The 17,938-nt window shown below is 46.0% G+C and overlaps 1 non-coding gene across 1 annotated transcript; it reads left to right on the forward strand.

The window, feature by feature from the left end:
- The first annotated feature begins 17,569 nt into the window (after positions 1-17,569).
- trnal-uaa (transfer RNA leucine (anticodon UAA)) lies at positions 17,570-17,652 on the forward strand. Its single transcript has one exon. It is a non-coding gene; the product is annotated as a tRNA-Leu (tRNA).
- Positions 17,653-17,938: the final 286 nt, after the last annotated feature.

Consider the following 17,938-nt stretch of genomic DNA (forward strand, 5'->3'; position numbering starts at 1 on the left):
GGTTTGCATGCATAATTTAATTTTGAAAGCCACTGAGACATCAGGTACTACTATTGTATTTATGAAAAAGAAACAAAACAAAAAACATACTAACAACTGTGCCACCCTACTCCTTAGTTAATACATTTTATTTTAACATTGTTAACAAAATATTTTGAATTATATTTAACCCTATTTTTTCTTTAGTTTTGTATTTAACTTATTATATGATAGTCAGACTTAATGTATATTTGAACAATGAAAATATATTTTTACAAGATGCGGGGGAAAGTGCAACAGCTTATTACAGTGCTAAATTTAATATTATTGATTGCTAATAGTTTATGCTAACACCTAACTTTCTTAATTAGATGTATTTAAAACAGTGAACTAAGTGTAACATACTATTCAGAAATACAATCGAAAATAGTTTTGTGGTGTTTGTATGGATGAAACGTTTCTAAAATGTATAACATAACAAAATTAAAGACTATTAAAATCTGTAATCTTTCCACTTGTAATGTCATTAGATACGTTTCTGGTTTGTATTAATTAGCTAGTATTAGTTAGTAGTTAGTAGTTTTAATTTAATTAGTATTGCAATTCGCACTGATTCCCTTGCGAAGATATGGACTTAAGAATATTCGTGCCTGGTCAAAAAATGGCATTAAGCACTTAAAATGAATATGGTTAATAATAGTAAACTGTAACATGCTGTAACAAGATCGGTTAAACTGCGAAGAAAATGCTTTCAGAGAAAATGTTTCAGGTGTGAAGAACATAGAACTCCAATGCAATTTCAACCAAACCTGTTCCCACACACCTGCCCCCACTACCATTAGAATATACACAAAGCACTCAAATCTTTCGAGCTAATGATCAGGTTACCCGAGAGAGAGCGAGAGAAACACCAAGGGGTGCGGAACCAGGGAACTATTTACATGGAAAACGGGCGATCTCCCCAGACTGTCCGCCCGTTTCACTGTTACCTGGATACCTCTTTATTTAGAACTCACTAACACTGATTTTTAGTTTAGAAGGATTCAAGTAGGGTTTTAGATGAAAGGCAGCGACCTTAATCAAGCCCAAATCATAATTGAACCCATTCAGAGCCTACATTACATTTTAGTGTTTCATTCTGAGCAGAAGACCCTCACACCTGAAGAAGGCTTACGTTTTCTCTCTTCTCTTTTAAGCATGTGTACAATGTGTAATACAATTACAATGTGTAATTACAATGCTGTAATACAATTTGAATCGTATGAGGGTGGGGGGGGAGGGGGAGGTGTCTTTCACTGGAAATCTCGCCTGCTTCTACTTTACAAGTACAACCCCTCTCTGCCGGAGTGCTGGCTGTGACTAATTAAACCGGTTTCACAGGTTTCAATCACAGACCATGTGACATGGGAGTCAGGAAACTAACACACAGCGCCACCGGATTTGATAACGCTATAAAAACGCTATAAAATAATGTGACTAGGCACAGAACAAGTTTACAGCACAGTACAATAATAAATGCTGACCATGACTTTAGAAGCATAAATTGCCTTACACTCAATTTAAACATAAGCTGTCTTTAGCCCTCTAAGCTGGTTCATACAGAAATGTAGAGATCCAGGCTCAGAACACACAGCTTCATTAGCGAATACATATGCAGGACAACTAGAGAAGACGTTTTACAGAGGATGGATTTTTAGATTCATCCCATCAGTGACATCACTGAAGTCAACTCCTAGGTACTGTAACTGTCGTGTGGATAGTTTCACAAGAATCAGACAAAGGTTTAAGCATCGCTTGTTCTAGATAAAACTGAAAAAAAAAAACAACAACCCATAATGTACTTCTTTGCGGCTCTGTTTGCCCAAATCATATATTCACAACATGAAATTTAGAAAATAATATTATGTAACCAAAATCCGCAATATGGAAACAGAACCTGTGTAATTATTGATAGATGATGTACTCGTAACATTTTTACAAGACGAACTACAACATTTAAAAAATGACTTGTATGTACTTGATATCTCTAATCAATCCACGGCGACATTGTTAAAGCAGAGTCCCAGTAAAACGAAACTAAAATGCCCTGGGCATACCGTTTCGCGCTTCTTATTAGTTGCTCAAAAGAAATTTGACCGTATGAAATGCATAATATAAACCTAGAAACATATACGTGAGCAGTATTTACGTACTGTAGTATCGGTGTTAAGACATACCTCTCAAATACTGTAAATCAAGTTAAAAATATCTCAAGACCGATTCTGGTCATAATGAAACCATGTTTCGTGTATGTTTTCTTTAAAGTACCGAGACCAGCCATATACTGTATGTTTATGTTCCAAAATTAATATCGTTTATGGCCTTCACACGCGTTGCAGTATTCTCCTATTCTTTTTATGCTCAGCTACTAAGATTTCCCTTCAGTGGTAAAATTAGATATGAATATTCAATACTTAAACGGGCACAGTTAAGACATTAAATATACATATACATACTGTATACAGTACAGTTTTCATACAGTAATATGTTTACGTTCCTAAATCAATCTCTTTTATGAGCATGTGAAAGGCATGGTGAATCGATTCTCAAAAATTACTGTACTTTGCATGATTGGAAACAAATGCGTCATTGCGAAATGCTGTGGTGTTACTTTTACAAAGACGGTCAATGAAAAAAAGAATGTTGACCAGGGCAATACTTTGAGTTTACACTTACAGCTTGTCCAAGGTCATTCATTATTAATACTATTAGTAATATCTTCGTTAAAGACTTTGATGGCCACAGCTCAAACATGAGAGGTTGAGCTTTATTAGCTCCACCTTGCCGAAATTCCGGATACTATTATTTTGCTTGTCATATTATAGGAGAATGTACGGTAACTAGCGGTATTTACCGGTAACTCGCGGTATTTACCGGTAACTTGCGGTAGACTGCGTACAGCGTACCGGTATCGCCCACGTATTTTGAATGGCTGCATCTGTATGTCCCCCAGCTCTGAGCCCATTGGGCCTACTGGTGTGACCAGAGCTGCAGCGTCGCCATGCTGGTGGGGGTCAGTTCGCCTTTTCTGTTGGAATGAACAGGGGGGTTACATGATGGTGCTGTCTGTGGTCTGGCTGTCCTGCTGGTCTGGATAAGGGGTGCGTAGTGTGGTGCAGGTTCTTGTCCCATCCTGCTCTTGGTCCAGGTTGGAGGGTTGCACCGATTCTGAGTCTTGTTAGCTGGTATGGATGGGTTTGGGGGTGTTGATACCAGAGTGGTCCGGGGGGGTGCAGGTGTCTCGGGGGCATTCTTGTTTTTCTGTGAGTTCAGGTTGGTTTTGCCACGAATCTCCCTCACGCAGGCAAGCGCTCCCGCATTCCTACGAGCTCTCCCCGTACCAAACGTGCACGTGTCAATCAGTCCTCTGCTTAAACCCTCATCTGCCCCCCGGTCATTGCTCACGATTGAGATTCTCTCCCGGAGCTTACGTACTAACTACACCTTTGCCTTACTACGACTTCTCCCCTGGACCTCGACCCCGCTTTTCCGACTACCGCTTTAGCCACTCGATTTTGTACCTTCGCCTGTTTTACGCTTTCTCGGATCCTGACCCAAGCCTGTCTCTTCGTTTACACCTCTGCCTTCTGAATCCACACCGACGCAACTTCTACGCCTTCCCGGACTCCGACCCCTGCCAGTCCCTCAACTACAATTTCGCCTGTCGATTCTGTGCCTACGCCTGTGCTACATGTGGAAGACTGAGTCAAAAGGTCAGGACAGTGACTATGCGTGGGAAAGGTTATCTGTTCGCACCTAAGACCACTGTCTTAGGTGCAAACTAAAGCCTGTGATTCCTCACACCCATTCAATCAGACAAAATTGAAACAGATTGTAGGATGCCAAATGGCACCCCCCTGTCCTGTTTGTTTGACTTCTGACACTGCCCCTTTCCCTGTATGTTCCTTTGATATGTTAAAGTATTTCAGGTGGGTAGCTGCGTCAGCATGCGTAGGCTGCAAAGGAACAAGTAATAGGTTTATTCCATGCTGAAAAAAAGAAGAAAGAGAACACAACGTTTCGGCCGTGGAGCCTTCTTCAGGTGTGAGAGAGACAGGGCAGTAGGCAAAGGTAAAGTAGCGGGAGAACAAAGGTTGGGAGGGAGGAGGAGTGAGAGGCGGGAGCAGGGGACAGAAAGAGAGGCCAATCAAGAGGTGTGAAGTCAGAATGGGTGCAGAGAGGTGTGAAATGAAACTTCCAATGAATGGAGAAAATTTAAAAGAACAGTAATCTGTCGTTAAGGGAAGGGAGAATGTGTGATCCTAACTGCAGAATAATTTTAGTTTCGGTGGTCTTTCTGATGTATGAGTTCGGAAAACCGTCTTTGAGAACACAGACGGAGAGATTAGTGTGGTCGTGGCCGTCAGAGGTGAAATGAGAAACAATGGGCTTGGAGAGATCTTTAATCTTCACAGCCCTGACGTGTTCTCTGAAGCGGTCTCCGAGTCTCCTTCCTGTTTCTCCAATGTAGATGGCTGGGCATTTACTGCAAGAGATACAGTAAATAAGGTTGCTGGAGGTACAAGATGCTGTCTGGGTGATCCGGAATTGTCCTGAGGGGCCTTGAATGAGTGTGGTGGTGGCTGTGTACTTGCAGGTGATACAGCGAGCTCTGTTGCAAGGGAAAGTGCCTGGTGTGGATGGTTGTTGAGGGCGGTCAAGGGAGCTGTGAACAAGGAGGTTACGCAGATTAGGTGGTCGGCGATATGAGATGATAGGGCGATCAGAAAAGAGGGCCCCAATGGAGGGATCATCCTGTAGGATGGAAAAATTCTGGTTAATGGTCCTGGGGATAGGAAGTGTGTTAGGGTGGTAAGGAAGCACCAAGGGAATGCGGTTGTTACGGCGGGAGTTCCTGATCGGGTTGATGGTCCGGGGGGTGTTTTTGGCTCGGGCAAGGGCCCTGTCAATCACACTGCTGGGATATCCTCTGTTGATAAAAAATGAGTACATTTCGAGGGCTTGGTTCTCGAAGTCGATGTCGTCGCTGCATAGTCTTCGTAACCTAAGGAACTGTGAAAAAGGAAGAGAGTTTTTAGTGTGGTTGGGGTGAAATGAGCTGTACAGGAGGTAGCTGTGTGAATCCGTGGGTTTGTAATAAACTGAAGTGGAAAGTCAGGGGTAGTTGATAGACAAGTGGATGTCTAGAAACGGAAGAGTGGTGGAAGATATGTGAACTGTATATTTGAGGGACGGGTGGAAGTTGGTGAAATGGTGCAGGAAGAACTCGAGCTGATCGTTGGAGCATGTGGCGGCACCGACGCAATCATCAATATATCGTTCAATATATCGTCTCTACAAACGATATATTGATGATTGCGTCGGTGCCGCCCTCAACAACCATCCACACCAGGCACTTTCCCTTGCAACAGAGCTCGCTGTATCACCTGCAAGTACACAGCCACCACCACACTCATTCAAGGCCCCTCAGGACAATTCCGGATCACCCAGACAGCATCTTGTACCTCCAGCAACCTTATTTACTGTATCTCTTGCAGTAAATGCCCAGCCATCTACATTGGAGAAACAGGAAGGAGACTCGGAGACCGCTTCAGAGAACACGTCAGGGCTGTGAAGATTAAAGATCTCTCCAAGCCCATTGTTTCTCATTTCACCTCTGACGGCCACGACCACACTAATCTCTCCGTCTGTGTTCTCAAAGACGGTTTTCCGAACTCATACATCAGAAAGACCACCGAAACTAAAATTATTCTGCAGTTAGGATCACACATTCTCCCTTCTTTTAAATTTTCTCCATTCATTGGAAGTTTCATTTCACACCTCTCTGCACCCATTCTGACTTCACACCTCTTGATTGGCCTCTCTTTCTGTCCCCTGCTCCCGCCTCTCACTCCTCCTCCCTCCCAACCTTTGTTCTCCCGCTACTTTACCTTTGCCTACTGCCCTGTCTCTCTCACACCTGAAGAAGGCTCCACGGCCGAAACGTTGTGTTCTCTTTCTTCTTTTTTTCAGCATGGAATAAACCTATTACATGTTAAAGTATTGCCTACTTTTACTGTATAAAAAAGGAAAGTATAACTTCAGTCCAATGAACATGTCTTGAGTGCTAGGGGAAACCCTTTCTCTGTGATATGCTCCCCTTCAGCTGATTGTATTAAAGATCTCTGTTGACAATCTCCCAGCCTGAGTGAAGAGTTTTCTTCGACATACGCCTTCCCGGACTCGGACCCCTGCCTGTTTACTCCGACTACGTCTGCGTCTCGCGCCAACCCTACCAAGGGCACCGCATTGGATCCCTATCCTCAGCAGTCAGCCAATGCGTGACAGGTTCTGTGTGTCTTGTTTACATCCGTTTGTGTGTATAGATGAAAAAGCTATTGAAGAGCACCCCAACACCCCCCACCCATCTCGGTGGAAGTTGCCATGTTCAAAAAATCCTAAAAAGATAATTAAAGTTTCACACAACAAAGCATGACTTTGAAAGGTCAGGAGGCCTGCCTAATGGTGGTGCTGGCCCCACTAGCACCTCTTCCAGCAGCAACCTTAGTTTTTCCCAGGAGGTCTCCCATCCAGGTACTGACCAGGCTCACACCTGCTTCAGTACTGAAGGCTGCTGATTATGGCCAGCAGCCATATCACCCTGCAACTCACAACTGGCAACCCACTGAAGCTAAGCAGGTGTGAGCCTGGTCAGTACCTGGATAGTAGACCTCCTGGGAAAAACTAAGGTTCCTGGGGGAAGAGGTGCTAGTGGGGCCAGCAGGGGGCGCTCACCCTGCGGTCCATGTGGGTCCTAATGCCCCAGTATAGTGACGGGGACACTATACTGTAAACAGGCGCCTTCCTTCGAATGAGATGTAAAACTGAGGTCCTGACTCTCTGTGGTCATTACAAATCCCGTGGCGTTTCTTGAAAAGAGGAGATGTGTAACCCCTGCGTCCTGGCCAAATTTCCCCATTGGCCCTTATCAATCATGGCCTCCTAATAATCCCCTTCTTTGAATTGGCTACATTTCTCTTCTCTACTCCTCACTGATAGTGGTGAGTGTTCTGGCGCACTATGGCTGCCGTCGCATCATCCAGGTGGATGCTGCACATTGGTGGTGGTGGAGGGGAGTCCCCATTACCTGTAAAGCGCTTTGAGTGGAGTGTCCAGAAAAGCGCTATATAAGTGTAAGCAATTATTATTATTATTAATGAGCACAACACTTGATTACAGTAAAAAAATCATTAAAAATAAAGAAATGTTCCACAACTCAAAGCAAGGTTGTATAAGGTTAGGGGAGCTGTCTGATGTGTAAAACACCTGGTTGCAGCACTGTGGCTGTTGTGCTTGAAGAGCTATTGACTCGTGAATAGCACCCTCCTATCACCATGTACAGCCTGTCTAATGGTGCCGTATTGAAAACATCATAAAAAAATAAAGAAAAGGGACACAGCCACAGCAAGATTGTATAAGGTTAGGGGGCCTGTCTGGTGTGTAAAACACCTGGTTGCAGCACTGTGGCTGTTGTGCTTGAAGAGCTATTGACTCGTGAATAACACCCCCCTATCCCCATGTACCGGCTGTCTAATGGTGCCATATTGAAAAAATCATTACAAAATAAATAAAGGGGCCGCATCCACAGCAAGGTTGTATAAGGTTAGGAGGCCTGTCTGGTGTGTAAAACATATGGCTTTAGCAGTGTGGCTGTTGTATTTGAATTGCTATTGAGCCATGAAGAAGACCCACCTATCCCAATGTATTACCTGTAGTGTTACCTTCAGAAAATCATAAAAAAATAAAGAAAGGGGTCACAGCCACAGCAAGGTTGTATGAGGTTAGGGGGCCTGTCTGGTGTGTAAAACATATGGTTTCAGCAGTGTGGCTGTTGTATTTGAATTGCTATTGTAGCGGCAATGCTTGTTAATAAGACAGAATTAAACGTTGGTATGCTGTCCTAAAGGAGGCCCCATCTCACCCTCCATCTCTGTGGTGCAGCCACAGAGAAAGTATTCATGCAGGCTGATTTAAGATGTTTTCTTTTGATAAGGAACAAGCTCCCAGACGGGGATGCACTTAGCTAAGCCTGGCTATCATGATCAATGGTCATCCATTGGTGCCTATCAGTCTAGAGAGTGCCGAATGGACATCTGGACTGCATTCCTAAGTGTCAAGAGTAAGTGACTTATATCTCATCTTGACCAACCAATCAGGGACTGGCAGGGCGTGGTAATACCATTTGGGTCTCCAATGTCCGCCAAACTCTCAACCAGTCAGCACACATCTGGGTCTTGGTCAAAAAGGGAGCGCAAGCTCAGATCGGGGCTCTCCTTGGCCATTTTCGCGCATCCTCAGAGACAATCACGTGACAACTGCTGTTGTCTGCAAAAGGACTTGGACTTTGTTCTAAGCGCGAGGCCGAAGATCCCGTACGTACTCAGAATTCTACCAACGTGAATGCTCCGCTTGATCAACGGCAGCCTACAGTTGGACCCTCGTCGACAACCTGAATAGCTTATTCAGAAGCAGCGCTGGACCGGGAACGAACCAGCTTCTTCCCAGGCAAAAGAGTGACTTGTGAGGACTCGCGGTCACACTCTGTGCATAGAGACTTTCTACTAGCCAGCCGGACTCCTGGTAGATCCCCTCGGAGCAACGACTGCCCTGCGCGCCGCAGTCAGATTTCTCAGCCCGTCCTACTCCGAGCTGCACGTTGACTGGTTGGCCGGTAGCCAGAGAACGCCGACACAATGCCCATTGGACAACCGCTGCAACAGAGGCTGCAACAGAGCCTGTCAGCTGGTTTGGTGTTCGTGCCGGGAGAGTCCCGAGAATTCAATTGTACCTCAACACAAGTTGTTATCAATTTAATTCATGAGTAATGTATTTACTTCCGAGTTTAGAGTAACAGTGGGTAATAACACTGATTAGCAATTTGATAACCAAACGATATATATTGACATATATTCTCTGTTGTGTATCTCTTTGTGTTTGCATCTCTTCGAGATTATATACCTTGTATATTGATAACCCTCACAGTAAGGTCTGCCGCTCGTATCCATGCAGACTAGTATATCTTTGGTGCACAATTTATATTAATAAATGTATCTCGTGTATTGAACCCGTGTGTGTGCGTTGTTAGTTGTTCTGACAATTGATTTTCTAAAAGCTACAACGAACAACCTCGTGATTACTGTTACAATTAATAATTGTCTCAGTAAACCCATCAAACCACTACATTTAATGGCGTCCCTGTGCGGGCGAGTTTAGAATGAAATGAGAATCAATCGCACAGAATAACTGATGTTGCTGTGAGTTCAAGTTCAGCACAGCACCACGGCTTCTATACGTGAATACCGGGTGTGCTGATAACTGCCTAAAGAAATCCCCCTGTTTTCTAGCATTTAGTGTAACGTGTGCTGATTGGAAATCCATCTGCTCGGGTGTTTAGATTCCGTACTGTATTTTGGTAAAAAGGAAAAAAAGTAATACTCTTAAAGTTTTTCTGACGTAATGACAATGGCTGCTAAAATGTCTGAAGTGGAGTCGCTTATAAATACTATTTCTAGCGACGACAATCCTATTTGCTGGAGCGGTATCGAAAATTTGAACTTTGATGATATTGAGAAGCTGCAAGTAAATCTAGTAACTAAGGTAGCGAACCAGCTTAACACAGGAGAGTCTGTGAATGCAGTTCAGGTCCTATCGAGTTTCGCCTTAAATCTAGCTAAACAGCTGGAACTGTCTTTGTCCGAGCTGACAAAGTTTCAAAAGCTTCAGGGAAAGCTAGAAAGATATAAGGCGGAGCGAGTTGAGTTGTTGGATATAATCAGAGAAAAGAGAGTGAAAAATGAGGAAAGTGAAGACAGACTCAGGGAAGTTTTAGGTAAATTAGATGACCTGTCTGCTAGAGAAACTGCGGCTGAGGTAGCTAGGAGAGACCTGGAAGCGACCTTGAAAGAAAAAGAAATTGAGAGTTTAAATGAGCTCAGCCAGGAAAGGCAAAAGGAGTTAGATGCTGCCGTACTGGAAGCAAAACAGGCTAGATCCCACTTGCATGCCAGCCCACCTAGCAGCCCGGAGCGCTCACCCAGCGCGCCGGGAGGAGGTTTCTCCCGGCCAGGGTCTGTGGTCGGATCGGCATGGGGGAGATCGCCAAGTCCTGCGCGGGACGCAAGGGCGATTCAATTCAGGCATAGACCCCCTGCTCCTGATCACGGCCGTCCTCCTGCCCGCGGAGAAACCGTAAAAATTAACCTCCACTCCCTGAGGCAGTTAGCCAAAGATGTAGAAAGGTTCGACCTGTCAGTGTCAGGGAATAATGTGGAAACCTACATCGATGAGCTGAGATATACTTTGCAGTTTATGCCCGAAGCGTCCGAACAGGAAAAGGCTATGTTAGTAAGGAAAACTACCAGCCGAGCGGTCCACGAGTGGATGTCTAGACAAGGACCGGAGGTCTGTAATAGCTTTGAGGAGCTGTGTCAGGCAATGATCGGAGAATTTTCGGCTTTTATCGATCCCATATCTGCCGTGGCCGCTGCGCACCATATTAAGCACGAAAAAGCTGAAGCCCCTCGCGACTACTATGAGAGGCTTAGGCGCACTTATTTTGCAGGGCGGAATGAAGAGGGTTGCGAAGAGAACGTGAATTTCAAAGGTTTATTCATTGCTAATCTGCATCCCTCAGTCAGGAAAATGATTGTGATGCACACACTCAAAAAGCCTGGGGAGCTGAAGTCTCTGCTTCCTCAGAGCGAAAACCTGCTAAAACGGCCGTGTTCACCACTAAAGCCAGCAGGGTTGACGACTCGCCTCAGCTTGAGGGAGCTGAGGTTCCTGAGCCCGCTAAGCCCCGGCGCAAAATAGGCAGGCAGGACCGCACTAAGCGTCAGAGCCGCTGTGAGCGCTACGGGGAAGGCAAGGGCTCAGGCAGAGCCTATCATAAGGCTGGACGAAGGGAGTCGACTGCAGCCCGCCTGGCCCGGCTTGAACAAGCCCTGTGTCATGATATTAGTCCCCCCTCCTTAAGGGTGCTCCAGCCCTTTCACTTAAGACTTTATTCTCTGCACCTGTTTCCCATTCCCAGCCCACCTTAAAAGCCAGGCGCTGACGCTCATCCGGTCTCTGCATCTGATTTCCATATCGTGCGAGTCCGGGACCTGGAAGCGCCTGGTCCCGTTAAGGTTTTAACCTCCGTTCCCGTTCCCGTTCCTGTTCCTGTTCCCCGTCCGCCGGTTCCGACCCGGCCTTCGTGGCTTTTAATTCCTTCTTCTGATGGATCTTCTGGTTTTGGACTTACCCTTGTGTTTTGGATATTCCCAAAGGACTACTCTCTCGGATTGTTCGCCTCGGCCACACCTTCCCCGTGCACCAGCGCACCTTGGACACGCCCCCCTGTCTTCAGCCCCGTATTCCTGCATGACGTTTCCCTAGTGTTTCCCCACTCCGTCGGACTGTGTCGTCCGCATAGGGTCCGGAAAGAACTGTTCGTTACACCCTGCTTGAGAGATCAGGACAGGGTAAACCTTCCGCACCGAATGCTGGAAGCGTGAATAAGCTGAGGGGGACCACGCCCCTTCTCACTGGAGGAGGCGGGGATCCGTCCCAAACCCCTCCCTCAGTCTATCTGATTGGGTGGGAGGGTTCCTGCCTGGAAGAAGGCTGTGACTCTGAGTTGGGCGCTGACCCCGCCCCTGAAGTCAAAGAAAAGACAGGCTTCCAACAATTCTTAAGGAATCTCAGCCAGAAAGGCAAAGCAAGGCGTATTTATATCAAGGTTTCTCTTGAAAACGTCTTAGATAGAGAAGCACTGATTGACACTGGGGCTGAAATTAGTTTGATGTCAGCCGATCTACTCAGCGAGCTCAAACGAGTAGCAAAAGGAAAAGGCATCAGACTTAAGGTAGAACCATGTAAGACAGATATTTCCAGCTATACCCAGGATCATGCCAGGATCACACACCGAGTGTGGGTGGCACTTAGGTTCGGGCCAATGAACGTGGTGCATCCTGTTTATAACTCTAGGTTTAAAACAGAGCCACTACTCATTGGCCAAGACCTGCTTGACAGGCTGGAGCCTCTGGTGGACTGCCAGCGTGGAAAATTGTGGGCTCAGGTCAAAAACCCTAAGCCTGTCGCACAGCAAAAAGGGGGGTTCAGTGGTTATGCTGTGATCACACAGTGCCCACTGAACACTATAGCTGAGTTGGAGGTTCCTCCTGGTTCCTCTGGACGAGAAATAAATGTCTCTTCTTGCTTTCCAAAACTACAGGGAAGTCGTGCCCTGGCCAAGGTCCCAACAGCCTCCATGCCACAGGAGCGGTGCTCCGAGCAGCGGCCTGATCCACCAGGTAAAGCAAACCCCATTCACATCCCTAAAGAGGAGCGGATCTCCCCACTTGGTGATGAAAAGGAGCTTTCCCTGTGCACCCTGGCACCCAAGAGGGGTCAGGACCACCACCCCGCAGGGGTGGAAGGGATCCAGATGGCAAGAGAGCAGGTTGGTGATGTAGCCCTCACCCTTAGCCCTGAGAGGTCCTCTATTAGTGAGGATCTGCTTGAGCAGCTGTCACAGGGCCACCGCCAGGTGCCCCTGGTGCAACATTCACAGGTTAGACAGGAGGTCCAGCTGGACACTGGGACTACTGCGCTGTAGCTTACCGCTGTGGATGCCGATTCCCTCTGCTGTGATCCAGGGAACCTGCAGTCAGGTAACATTATTTCTCACAACTACCAGGTAGTGAGAGAGACCGACCTGATTGTTCCTGCCTCAACGGCAGGGTTTCCAACACATCCAGTCCCCAAGAAGGGACAGGGAATGAAAGCCGAGCCGGTTTTCTTACAGCCACCAGCTCAGTCTGTCAGTCTGAGTCTCACCAACAGTGGTTCAGCCATACTGGAGCTGGATGCTCAAGCCACCCGCCTGCCAGCGCAGGACATCGCAAAGAGGGGTGTCAGAATCCCCGCCTGCACTGACATGGGCCTGGTGGGTGATAGCGAGTTCAAAGACAGTGAACTAGCTATCCCAGTGCTGGGGCAGCTCCCTGAACCCCTAGCGAGGGAAGGGGGGAGTGAGCAGGTGTCCTACACCCACGCCCAGCGAACGATTGTAAACATGCCGATAGAGGGATTCCTCAATCAGGAGGGGTGCAGGGTGGACCTGAACAGTGAGAATGGGGTAACAATCCCAGATCACTCAGGTGCTCCAGATGACCACTCAGCCGAGGGTCAGGCATGCTCCACCGCTGCACCGCCCCCTGCAACGTTCCTAGAGCACAGGCATGAACAAATCAAAAAAGCAGATGCCCTGGAAATGGAGGAGCAGCATCAGCAGCTGCGTCAGATCTCCCCAGATTTCCAGGATGTTGGTGCCCAGGATGCCACATGGCATACTGAGAAAGACACCATGTACACGCTGCGCCAGCTTAGAAAGGCGACAGTCACTCAGAAGGAGATGACTGGGATCAGCCACCCTTAAAAACTTTTGGGAGGACTGATTGCTGCCGCCACTGTTGTGCATTTGCTCTTTTTGATAGGTTTGTTTGTTACCGGCACTCTCACCCTGACTGCCCCAAGAAGGCAGGTGTCAGAAATGCCAGAGGGTAGTGAAAGACTGTATCAACAGAAGCAGCGGCTGGAAAGCCTAGGGAAAACCTTACAGGGCACAATATTAGCAGTAAACCTTCATGCAGCAGTGTTAAATAACACCCTCCACACCGTGGGCAGGATTGTCGACGTGTTACAGTGGGATTATGCTTACGTGCAACAGGTCAGAATGCTGATGCAGGATTTGCTTAGGGAGCTTAGTGCCATGGTAACTAGCCTAGCCATGGGACAGATTCCAACCTACTTGGTTCCACTGTCCTTGGTAGAAGAAGTACTGAGGATCACCACTTCTGAGATGGTGCAGCCAGTGCAAGTACATCTTGCATACAGTCTAGGCAGTGCCATTCCCATACATGTCAACCCCGAAGCCAAGGAAATAGGTTTCCTGTTGAACCTTCCCATCGTGAGTAGCAAGGATATCTATAGACTCAAGTCTATATCGAACGTTGGCTTCTGGAGGGGGGACATGCATGTGAAGTTGACCACCCCATCGCTCGTAGCTTACCAGGAGGATGATCCAAATTTGTACCTTGTTCCAAACCTGGAACTGTGTATGTCAACCAAGGATATCCACTGGGTATGCCCAAGTAAGCCATTCCTTAGGGACACAACTCAGAGGTTGTGTGGTATCAGAAAGGGGGCTGCCACTGAAAAGTGTAAAGCCACAGTGACGAGCAAAAGTGAGGTTAATGAACCCCAGGTTGAGCAGGTGGGAAAGATATGGCTGGTCAGCACACCACAGTTAACTGTTACAAGAACCTATGACAGACATGACATAGCTACCGAAGTGCAGCTACCCAACCAAACAGTTTTTCTACAAGTTTCTGAAGGAGCTATAGTGCATCTCAACGATTTAGCACTATATCACCTGGAGTCAGAACTGTATGAAACGGAACTCGAGATTGAGGACGCTTTCAGAGGACACAGCGTTGACTTGGATGAGAGAATCCAAGAGACAGTAAGCCTTGAGGGTGTACAGTTACTTGAATTTGTTCTCAACGACACAAACTTAAAAACTACGCTGGTAGGTCCCAAGTACGGTCGTTGTGGATCCTCTGGGGCGCTGGGAACAGTAAACGTGGTCATCTTGACACTGCTGCTGGGTAGCTGGATCATGGCTGGGGTAATGCGTTGGATGCTGTTCTCTTGTATCAAAGCCTTGCGGGGTAGTTTGAATGAGACAAAGGGAGCAATGGTGTATCACCGAAATCAGGTAACCACTCCCAAACGTCTGCCTGCTGCAGAGCTATCCGATACTGATAGTGAACTGCCGGAAGTTTAAGGTCTAGGGCTATTGATGATGCCCGATGCCTCATTTCTATGTACCTTATAACTGAGAGCAGGTATACGCAATGTTCTTTCCAACACTATTTCCTGTACAAATTCTCGAGAGGTAATGTGAATATTGGGTGGTAGAATCCACCGTGGTACAACAGACATCACTTAACTCTGTTTTTGTTTTGAAGGCAACAACGCCTCAGGACCTCGTGACCTTCAAAAAGGGGGGATATGTAGCGGCAATGCTTGTTAATAAGACAGAATTAGGCGTTGGTATGCTGTCCTAAAGGAGGCCCCATCTCACCCTCCATCTCTGTGGTGCAGCCACAGAGAAAGTATTCATGCAGGCTGATTTAAGATGTTTTCTTTTGATAAGGAACAAGCTCCCAGACGGGGATGCACTTAGCTAAGCCTGGCTATCATGATCAATGGTCATCCATTGGTGCCTATCAGTCTAGAGAGTGCCGAATGGACATCTGGACTGCATTCCTAAGTGTCAAGAGTAAGTGACTTATATCTCATCTTGACCAACCAATCAGGGACTGGCAGGGCGTGGTAATACCACGTGGGTCTCCAATGCCCGCCAAACTCTCAACCAATCAGCACACATCTGGGTCTTGGTCAAAAAGGGAGCGCAAGCTCAGATCGGGGCTCTCCTTGGCCATTTTCGTGCATCCTCAGAGACAATCACGTGACAACTGCTGTTGTCTGCAAAAGGACTTGGACTTTGTTCTAAGCGCGAGGCCGAGGATCCCGTACGTACTCAGAATTCTACCAACGTGAATGCTCCACTTGATCAACGGCAGCCTACAGTTGGACCCCTCGTCGACAACCTGAATAGCTTATTCAGAAGCAGCGCTGGACCGGGAACGAACCAGCTTCTTCCCAGGCAAAAGAGTGACTTGTGAAGACTCACGGTCACACTCTTTGCATAGAGACTTTCTACTAGCCAGCCGGACTCCTGGTAGATCCCCTCGGAGCAACGACTGCCCTGTGCGCCGCAGTCAGATTCCTCCGCCCGTCCTACTCTGAGCTGCACCTTGACTGGTTGGCCGGTAGCTAGAGGACGCCGACACAATGCCCATTGGCCAACCGCTGCAACAGAGGCTGCAACAGAGCCTGTCAGCTGGTTTGGTGTTCGTGCCAGGAGATTCCAAATCCATACACAGTGGATAAGTAAACCCCATATTCTACGTTGCGTCTCGAGAATTCAATTGTACCTCAACACAAGTTGTTATCAATTTAATTCATGAGTAATGTATTTACTTCCGAGTTTAGAGTAACAGTGGGTAATAACACTGGTTAGCGATTTGGTAACCGAACGATATATATTGACATATATTCTCTGTTGTGTATCTCTTTGTGTTTGCATCTCTTCGAGATTATATACCTTGTATATTGATAACCCTCACAGCAAGGTCTGCCACTCGTATCCAGGCAGACTAGTATATCTTTGGTGCACAATTTATATTAATAAATGTATCTCGTGTATTGAACCCGTGTGTGTGCGTTGTTAGTTGTTCTGACGATTTATTTTCTAAAAGCTACAACGAACAACCTCGTGATTACTGTTACAATTAATAATTGTCTCAGTAAACCCATCAAACCACTACACTATTGAGCCATGAAGAAGACCCACCTGTCCCAGTGTATTACCTGTAGTGTTACTTTCAGAAAATCATAAAAAAATAAAGAAAGAGGCCACAGCCACAGCAAGGTTGTATGAGGTTAGGGGCCCTGTCTGGTGTGTAAAACATATGGTTTCAGCAGTGTGGCTGTTGTATTTGAATTACTATTGAGCCATGAAAAAGACCCACCTATCCCAGTGTATACCTGTAGTGTTATCTTCAGAAAATCATAAAAAATAAAGGTTCCACAACCCAAAACAAAGCTGGAAAAAGTCAGAAGACCTGCTTAGTGTGCAAAACACTTACTTGCAGCATTGTGGGTGCTGTGATTTAAATGCTATTGGTTTGTGAACAGAATATCCCTATCCCAGTGCATTGTGCCATATTAAATAAAAGCACGAGAAAAAGAGATTCAGAACGCAAAGCTGTGTCAGTGTTCTGTGTAAAATATCGGTTTGAACATCATGGGAGCTGTTTTTAATGAGCTGCTGAGTAAAGAATATTTTAATCTTCCTGCTGTCAGTAGTATTGTCAATATAGTTGACCCTTACCTGAATGAAAACAGGGCGTAAAGGAAGGGTTTCAGAAATCAAACAAAGCTTTATTCCTGTGCTTACAGTCTGGGTAATTGGAGACTGCACTGTTCTGCTTCCTATGGTCATATACGGCTTATTCGCACGAAGCCGTATTGAACAGTATTTCTTGCGTTGTGAACGTCTGTACACAGCAGTCCTCCAGGTTCCAGTAAGTGCGTAATTATGCATCGATGAAAAACCGGAGGTTTAAAAAAAGATAATTAGCCCACTGATAGTTTGATGTAGATGCTGTGGAAATATCCACAAGTCTTGGTCTTTAAAATGCATTTGGTTTGACGGCGTTCTGTGCTTCCTTTGGGAAGATATGGACAAAAGAATATTCGTGCTCGGTCAAAAAAATGTCATAAAAACGAAAAAGTAAAGGCTGAGAAAGCATTCACAATGTATTTTATACACAAAGGAAGTATTCTCGCAACTCTAAGAGGTTTCGTGGTTTAATTTTTTTTAATTGTTGAATCATATTTAAATGTTAAACAACTGAAGAGCATATTGCTGTAGACCAGGATGGCCGAGTGGTTAAGGCGTTGGACTTAAGATCCAATGGACAAATGTCCACGTGGGTTCAATCCCCACTCCTGGTAGTGTTGTAATAAGTTTTAAGTGACAGAACACTTTGATGATTTACACTCTATTTAAATATGAATTTAATAAATTTCAGTTCAGTTCTCTTCACTCCCACTCCCTGGCATAACTGAGCTCTCACTATCGCATACTGAAGGCTTTACATGCATTAGCTGTGATTCAGTTCCCAATAAAGACGGAATCAAACAGTTTGTTCTGTCTCTCATGGTGATCCTCTTCTCGATCCAAATGAAATGTTTAATATGATGCCTCGAGAAAAAAAAAGGAGTGGATTTCCACCTATAA

The sequence above is a fragment of the Lepisosteus platostomus genome, chromosome 5, assembly GCF_059453375.1.
Source record: "Lepisosteus platostomus isolate fLepPlt1 chromosome 5, fLepPlt1.hap1, whole genome shotgun sequence".
Classification (NCBI taxonomy): domain Eukaryota; kingdom Metazoa; phylum Chordata; class Actinopteri; order Semionotiformes; family Lepisosteidae; genus Lepisosteus; species Lepisosteus platostomus.